Here is a 9,275-nt window from a genome sequence, read left to right as displayed (position 1 = left end):
AGTGACAGTAACTTTTGTTGTTGGTGAGAGTAGTTTTTGATGTTGGTGAAAGCAGCTTTTGCTGTTGGTGAGAGTAGTTTTCTAGTGTTGGTGAGAATAACATTTGTTGCTGATGAGAGTAGCTTTTGGTATTGGTGATAATAGCTTTTGTTGGTGGGGATAGTAGATTTTCGTTTTGGGGAGCATAGGTTATTTGGTAAGCAGTAGCTTTTATTGTTAGTGATAGTAGCTTTTGTGACCTCGCCGGAAATTGCCAGAAATTTCATCATAGTAGTTTTTGTTGCTAGCTACAGTAGCTTTTGATGTCAGTGACAGTAGTTTTTGTGGTCGCCGGAGTTTGCAGGAAACCAGCCTGAAGTTAGCCGGAGGTCGGCCGGAGACCCACCGGAGTTGACCGGAGGCCTCGCCGGAGAGGAGAGAGAGTGTGAATGTTGATTTTGTACTCTAGTGACATTTATGTAAATATATTGATTTTTAATATCCAAAATATAACATCTTTTTTAATCTAGTGGCCTTATGCAGGAAAAAACTAATTAATGGCCTTATGGCTAAAAAAACATTCTAAGATGCACTTATATATAATTAACCCTAACAACAAAGGTAATTGACTTGGGTCACAAATGTGTTAGCCTTGGTGATGAAAATAACCTGAAAACCTTCGGATAACAAATTGTCAAATGTAACAAGAACAACAATAGTTGAAAAAATAAAAGTGTTGTCAGTGAAAATAAAAGACGAGTAAAACTACTGTCAGCTCGATTGCATTTCTTTCATCTTATAGACCAAAAAATATCCACTGCTCCTTTTTATTTAATTTTCTTTTCACTTTCTGGTAAAATGGGATTTTTTTTTTTTTTTTTGGGTCGAGAAATGGGAGATAAAAAGTCCAATCATAGCAAGCAAACAAATGAAATCAGTTGGTTAGACCAAGAATATATCACTAATTTCAAACTCTTTAAACTGATAAAGAAAAAGTCATCACCTCCTAATAGCGGCTCCAATCAGCAGATCATCAGTTCCATCCTAGAGCAAGTTCCCCAACACACCAGAACCAGACTCCATGATTATCTTGCTAACACTATTTAGCAATGACCGTCTTTAGACCCAACAACACTAGACCCTAGACTTCTGCATCCAAGACTTAACCAATTCCAAGGTTGGCCCTAAAGCCCAGAATCCATCTCTATTGCTACCATCACCACCAATTTTGCTGGAATGACCAATCCTATCTCCATCCACAGGAAGTTTCCTGGCTCCTTAACACTGTTCTGCATTTAGTAGTAACAACTTCAGCAGTTAACCATTCATCAGCAGCATATACTATGATTTCAAACAGGATTACGAGGCAAGGAAATCATGCTAAAAATCAGCTTGATCACTTTCATATATACCAGCCATTCCCATTAGCATTTAGGGCATGACTGATTATCAACACAAAGAAGTCCAAATACCGGAGGCTCCTTGAACAGTGTCTAAGCAAATGAGTAGAGTATCATTTTTCATCAGGGCAAGAAACACAGCTTCGTTCCACAGTGAGCCTCCTTGCAGCTCTCTACAGTGAATCCTAGCTACATTTGATGATACAGGAAAACTCAAAGAATGAACTGAAACCTTCAGCTACACAAAAATACAAAGAGAAAATGACCAACAGAAATAAATGAGAACAAAAATTCAAGGAACAGAGTAACAAAAATTCAGTTTAAGACTGGTTTCTTCATTCATTAATAGTTGATGTTGTATTATTGTTTCTATTAGCTTGTTAGCATATGAGGTATACATGTTCCACTCATTTTCTTTGTACTCTACCTCTATTTATGTTTATTATAAACATGAAAAGAAAATAAAAAGAAACTCTGATGATGAAAAGTGGGCTGGGATTCTAAGACCAATTCATAAATATAGCCCCTAGTTTTTGGAGCTTGTTAGACTAAGGCACATGATTCATTATTCAGTAGCATCACTTCAAGCTAATCTAGATGTTTGACAAGAAAACAAAAATCCTAATTATATGAACAAATACATAATTATTTGGGTATGCAGTGACTACACACGTCTCTTCATACCTATTTTTAAATAAAACAGCATTTGACAGCAAAAAACTAAGCAAAAGGAAATTTTCAAGATATGATGGAAATACTTTGATATGCAGAACATATACCATAAGAATTCCAATGTATACAAGAGGAATCAACTGTATATTGCAAATTGCAATTACTTGTAATTTGATCCAATTGTGTTCTTCATGAGGAAAAGGGGGTTTGGCAACATTTTTCCCTCAAAAATTGATTTGTTAAGAAAACAAGTAAAACAGAGTTCCCCAAGAAAGAATGGAAGCTTAGTGTATGAACCGGCAGATGAACTTGTCATGAACTTCAAAAAGTGATAGAGGAAGGTTGGTATCCTTCATCCTTCATATGCTTGATTAACCTTCGGATCTCAACACCTATACTATCAATCTGTGGATGCATCAAATCACCAACAACAAACACATGAACCTGACTCTTCAACTCAATCCAGCTACAGCCAGGCTTCTTACTCACCCCTCGAAGTTTCATCATCCTCCTTACCCGCTTAACATCTTCCTGCCTACCCAGGGAAGTATAGATGCTTGACAATAGCACATAAGCCTGTGATTCTAGTGAACCTAACTCCATTAGCTTCTCTCCGGCATATGCTCCCAATTCATAATTCTGAAAGTTTCGACAAGCACTTAATAAAATACGCCATAAACGGATGCCATGATCAATAGTTGCTGACTCTATGAAATCTTTGGCTTCATCTAACTTCCCAGCACGGCTCAGGACATCAACCATGCAAGCATAATGCTCCACCCTTGGGGCAATGCCAAATTCATTAGACATCATCTTGAAATAAATCCATCCTCTCTCCACAGATCCCATATGGCTGCAAGCAGAGAGAACATTCACAAATGTAACGTAATCCGGCGCTGTGCCACCCAATCGCATCTCCTCAAAGAGCTCTAGAGCTTCGTTACCCTGCCCATTTTGTGAAAGCCCAGATATCATTGCATTCCAAGACACTACATCTCTCGTAGGCATTCTCCTAAACACTAACTTCCCATCTTCCAAATTCCCACACTTTGCATACATAGTGAAAAGAGAACTTCCAATTGGAAATTCAAGACTGAATCCATAATGGTATGCGCATGGATTTGCTTTCCTTGTTCAAAAGCACATAGGCTTGAACATGCTTTCAGGAGACTGGCGGCAAAAATCCCTCCCTCTGCATTCTACAGTATAAACTCAAAGCAGCTTCATTCTCCCCATTTTGTACATACCCTCCGATCATAGAACTCCAAAGAATAATATCAGGCTCTTTTATACAATCAAACCCTTCTGAGCATCACTAAGGCTACCACATTTGCCATACATGTCAAGCAAAGCTGAAATTATATATAATTGGAATTCAAATCCCAACTTGAGCAGATAACTATGCACTTGCTTTCCTTGTTCAAGAGCATTGATGTCACTACAGGCACTGATGACCCCACCAAACGCAAACTCGGTCGGCACTATCCCAGAAAAATGCATGTCTGAAAACAAGTCCAAAGCCTTCTGTGAATCCCCACTCTGCGCAAAACCAGATATCATTGCAGACCATGTGATAGAATTCTTATCACCAGAGAGCTCAAAAGTTCTAAGCTAAGCTCCCACATTTCGCATACATCGTGACAAGCGCATTCCCAACAGAAACATTACACATCAGCCCATTTTTCACCGCAAGACAATGAATCTGCTTGCCTGTCTCAACAAATTCAGGACCCGCCAAACCACTAAGAACCGCGGTCAAAACAAACTCATTCTCTTCTTCCCTCTCCTCACTCCTACGCATCAGTATAAAAACCTCTAATCCATCTGCACCCAACTGTTGCATTGCATACCCAGAAATCATAGTAGCCCAAGTAACCGAATTCCTCTCAAGCATTTCATCGAACACCTTACGTGCATCCCCTACAAGACCCATCTTACAATACATATTAACAAGAGAGCTTCCAACAAACACATCAAAACAGCCCACAGCCTTAACAGCAACCGTGTGAACTTGCCCGCCACCCAAAACATCCTTTACATATGAAGCAACATTACAAACTCTAGCAAAAGTGTGCGAATCCGGGGAGGTATTCTCACCCCGCATGCGTCGAAAAAGGTCCAACACAAACGAGGAGTATCTGAAGCCCTGTTGAGAGTAGCCGTTGATGAGGGTGTTCCATGAGACCACGTCTTTGTGAGGTTTGGTTTCGAATACGAGGTGGGCTGTGTGTAAGTGTCCGGATTTGACGTAGAGGTTGATGAGGGCATTGGCAATGTAGACGCGGGTTGTGATGATGTGAGCGTGGAGAGGCTTGCCTCTTTGGAGGTCCTTTAGACGAGTGTAGTGTTGGAGCGTGGAGAACAAGGATCGGGAGTGACAAGAAAGACTCATAAAGAGTTAAACCGCGACCGGCTGTGCCTCGAGAGGACATTCGAATTTCGACTCAGCTCGTAAATATCCTTATATTGCATTTTTGTCCCTATTTCTATTTTATTTTGGTATAGTAGATTTTTTGGTAACAAATTACCAATTTACCAATACATACGATCTCAGCTCATTTACTACCAATAGCAGGTTTTTTTTTTTTCATTTCTCTTGTGGTACTATAGCTGAACCTTGTGCAAGGTCCAAAACAATGCGGCCAATTTCCTCTTCTTTTTCTGAATTGATTCCGTTAACTAGTAAATTATCAAAATAATCTCTACAGACTTAATGTACTGGGCTTCACTATCATTATGAGGGATTGCAAATTTAATGTAGTGAGCTTCATTATCATTCTGACATAAGCGACTTGCATTTCTTTCCAATTTCTAGAGGCAATTCTGAATGATTAACCAATTGAATTGTTTGTATACACATAAAAGAGCCAAAGTTATTTGACCTTGCACCATTTTTTTTTGTTTGAAACTTAGTAATTAAATCGATCTATTAACATTAACTAATAAAGAAGACTTCAAAAAGCCTGCATCTATGTTAATTTACTTTTGTCAAAATTCTATCAACTCATAAACACAAATCCACATCTGTTAAATATCAACCTTTCGCTATTAATCTCATTCAACAAAACAAAACGATTTAGATTGATCAAATGCAAATCCTAATCCTAATACAATCCAACCTAATATGGTCTTTGCTTGCCTTCAATCACACCTACCTTACCAGCTTTCGTCATGGTGATGAAGAAATCTATCCACCATGGTTCTTCTCATGTTCTTCAATCGGTACATGTTTGTCTATTGCAGCAGCCTTCCTTTTTGCCATTTGCGATTAATCTGTATATATGATAAATGCAAATATATGAGTACTAAGCCTCAGTAGTTTACTGACCCTCAATAGCGTACTGACCCTTAGTTTGATTAAGAAACCATTGTAGCTTATAAAAATGCAACAAACCTAATCAAAAGTTCCTCACAGTTGCAGCAGATCAATTAATGACCAGAATTTCAAGTAGAGAAAAAAAGACTAATAGCAATAATAAGATCAAATATCCACAGAGCCTATAGGTAGACATAATTTCAATGACCCTTCCCATAAAGTAAAGCTAAGAAATATGTCAAAAAGTCCAAGCTCAGCCGAACCGATAATAGATTTGAGTTGAATACCTCATGCAATCAAGAGAATGCAATCATGAAGCTAAAGCTGTTCAGCCTCATAAATAAACATAAAAATGAGGTTGCAATACAAATAAAATCAGTTAAAGCTACTGACCCTTAGAAATAAACATAAAAATGAGCTTGCAATAAGTATAGGGTTAGTGAAATCGTAAGGCTAAGGCTACTAACCTTTCGAAACTACAGCTCATACAGTTCATCTTATACTATTGTTAGTCACAGAACTCATCATTTTTCATCAGGACAAAGAAATCTCATAAACTAACCTTAGAAACTAAAGTTAGAGGGTCCATATAATCATAGATTGCACATATTGCGGCATTTTAATGCTACTGACTATCAATAAGCTCAGACAATTCATTTTTGTACTATTATCAGCCACATAACATCAATTTTCGCCGCCTAGCTACACATAAAAATGAGGTCACAATGCACATAGGTTTTCTAACGCTCTATAGAATACTGACGTTAATTTCTTTTTAAAGTTACTGACCCTCAGAATTTTTCGACCATTGAGAATAATCAAAATTTCTCAACTAAAATCATTTACCTAAGGGATAGACTGTGACAAAAAGAGGCTGAAGGTACTGACCCTCATAATTTCTTTACCAAAATTTCTCAACCAAAGCATAAGCATAATCAAATTTCAACAGTATTGAACGCATAGCACAAAAATCAGACTATAGCTACTGACCTTCAGTAAGTACAAATTTGAAATTTCTCTACTGACCTTCAAGACTATACCTACTGACTCGCAGGTGTAGCGCCTTTGCTTCACCGCCAGGGTCAAGCGCTTCCTCGCTGCTGGGGTTGTGAGCTTGGTTCACTATCGGGGTTGCGTCCTTAATTCTCCGCCGGGTCACGCCCTTGCTTCGCCGAAGCCCTAGATGTCAATTTAGAAAGGATTTTGATTTTCAAATGGTTTTGAATTTGGGATCGCTTTGATTTTGGGAGAACTAGATTTGACGGATTTAGTTTGAGAGAAAATTGAAATAACAGTTGTGGCAATTGTCGTAATTAACTAGAAATTGTTGTGCCCTTTTGTTTTTGTGAAAATGGGCTGCTACTGTTACTCGTCCTAAAAATGACCGCATGGGCAGCGAAATATAAATCCTGCATGTGGGAAGAATTAATGGCCCATTGTAGTTAATGGTCATCATCCCTTTTTTTTACCTCCTGTAAAGTCTTTTCTATGTAAAAGGAAAAATCTTCTAAACAGTGTCTGAACTTTTTCGGATCATTAGTAACTTTCATACCTATGTTTTGGAAAATATTAAAATGGTACATCACGATTTAAGCCTGACCCAATTTCCTTACCTAGCAACAGTAAAAACATTAACCCTGTTAACTTTTCAAGGGTATTTTCATTATTTCAATATTCATCTCTCTTATCTTTTTGCAACTTCAAGCTTTGTTCTCTTTTTTTCTTTTTCTTTTTCTTTTTTTGGTATGAAACAATGCATAAAAAATCATAGAGAAAGTGATTCAAATGAAATCAGACTGGCACTTTGTTCCAAGCTGGTATCATCCAAAACATATAATGCTCACAGTTTTGGGATATAGAACATTGTTTAGAGCCATATCAAATATGTAAAATGCACAAAAACACATTCGAAACAACAATTACCACACAATTAGAAGAAGCCCAATACCCCTCTATGGTTCTTCGCCGTGCTCCACTCGTAGATTCTCATATGGGTACACTTTTAGGGACAACGGAATTTTGGATGCCTTCTCATTTCACATGACCAACAAGCCCAGCCCAACGAAGCAGCTCAGACCTCCAGTTAGCCAAGCTAAAGCTTCGTACTTTCCGACAATGTTGGCGATGCGTTCGATAAAGGGTTTGGGAAACAGCGGGCTGCTGTCCCAGACGAGCTTGTCGTTGACTGGGAGAGGTATTTCAGGGACAATGTGTTTGCTGACGAGGAGGCTCATGCTGGTGCGAAGCCGAAGAAAGGAGGTCTGAGCCACGTTGCTCAATCTTCCTGCCATTTTTCTTGTTTCTTGATTCGCAATGTGAAGCCTCGCTTCCCTTTCAGCAATGGCCACTAGAAGAAGGTCTGGTTCGGAGAGCTTGGAAGATGACCGGATTCGCAGCTAGATAATCAGAGTCATTGTGGTTAAGTGGTTGGGGAGTCCCAATCCTAGGCTGCAGGGGACAGCTGGGCAATTGGGACAAAGCTGAGCCGAGCAAGAAGAGGAATCCAGTATTGGCCAGCGATTCGGAGCCCGAGGCTGTGATGAAAGAGCTATTTAGGCGGATTCAGAGCATGAAAGACTTAATGTTGAGACCCGAATGACGAGTTCAAATTGGGGAGCTATGATTCTTGATTTGAGCAATTTGAAATGGCTCTTGGAGTAGCCTATTAGCTTGGAAGTGGTTCCGCCTGACTTCCGATGGTCAACAGTGGTTTCAGAGGAGGCGGGGCGGGCGGTGGCAGAAATTGGGAAGGTGTAGGGAAGGTTTGGAGAAGATGGTGTTAATAGTTCTGCTTGTCACAGCTGAAGTACACATTTACCCCTCAAAAGTTAACGGGGTTAGCGTTTTTACTGTTGCTAGCTGGTCTGCAAATTAGGTCGGGTTTAAATCGTGAGGTACCATTTTGATATTTTCCAAAACATAGGTATGAAATTTAATTGTCCGGAAAAGTTCAGATACTGTTTGGACGATTTTTCCGGGGTTTAATTCTCTGTATTACAAACACGGCTCAGATGAATAGTCATGCAGATCCAAGTCCCAATTGTGAGTTGCACTGAGTGTAGATAGGAGTAGCACTGAATGATAATTTGAAATAACAATAAAATTACATCAAATTTCCCTTTTCAATTCCCCTGTGAACTTAGTATGAAACTACATAAAACTGAGAAAAGAACAAAAACCCTGTATAATCCACATGAAGTTCCATTTCTTAAGGAGTATAGTAACCCAATACTTGTTTTTGCAATCCCCATTTGAACACAAAAATCGAAAGAAAAAAAATTACAACAGAGCAATATATGATTTGAATGTACAATTATCACAATCCCAACAGAGAAAAACATATCTATATCGATGAGATTCGTAAAACAGAAAGTAGATCAGTAAGGCTTATCTAACCAAGAAATTTGACGGAATAGAAAAAGAATAAAAATTGCCAATTATCGCTAGGAAGAACATGAAAAAGAATCATACCCAGAAATAAGCAGTGGGAGTTCTTGAAATTGTGCAATCTCACTGAGAGTTCACCTGGAACTAGCAGTGGATATCGGGTATTCTTCTACAAAACCCTAGATTCACCGCTGTTCTTGAGCAATCTTCTGCAAACCATCTTCCACGTCCCATTCTCGCCTTTTCGGGAGCCTTAATAATCAGCTCGTTTTCTGGCAACTCGCCTAAATCTTGCCATCGGAGGATGGCCGATGGCGCTGCTTGTTCTTCATCAAGTTCCTGGCCCATGGCTGTGCGGTGTAAATCCGGCTAATTGTGGAGACGAGAGTTAGGTCAATGAAATTTGGGTTTCAGATTGAGGGTTCGACCAATAGAGATTTGGTTGATTTCAGGGAATCTGAGATTGGGGTTTCCCTATTTGGGATTTCAGAATGAAAGGGAGAGGAAGACTATGATTTCTA

General features: G+C 39.0%; 1 pseudogene; it reads right to left on the bottom strand.

The window, feature by feature from the left end:
* Positions 1–859: 859 nt before the first annotated feature.
* Positions 860–4,487, bottom strand: LOC112181798 (annotated as a pseudogene).
* Positions 4,488–9,275: the final 4,788 nt, after the last annotated feature.

Source organism: Rosa chinensis, chromosome 1 (genome assembly GCF_002994745.2).
Source record: "Rosa chinensis cultivar Old Blush chromosome 1, RchiOBHm-V2, whole genome shotgun sequence".
Taxonomy (NCBI): Eukaryota; Viridiplantae; Streptophyta; class Magnoliopsida; order Rosales; family Rosaceae; genus Rosa; species Rosa chinensis.
Note: the sequence above shows the minus strand (reverse complement) of the source record. Positions and strands in the feature narration are given on the sequence as shown.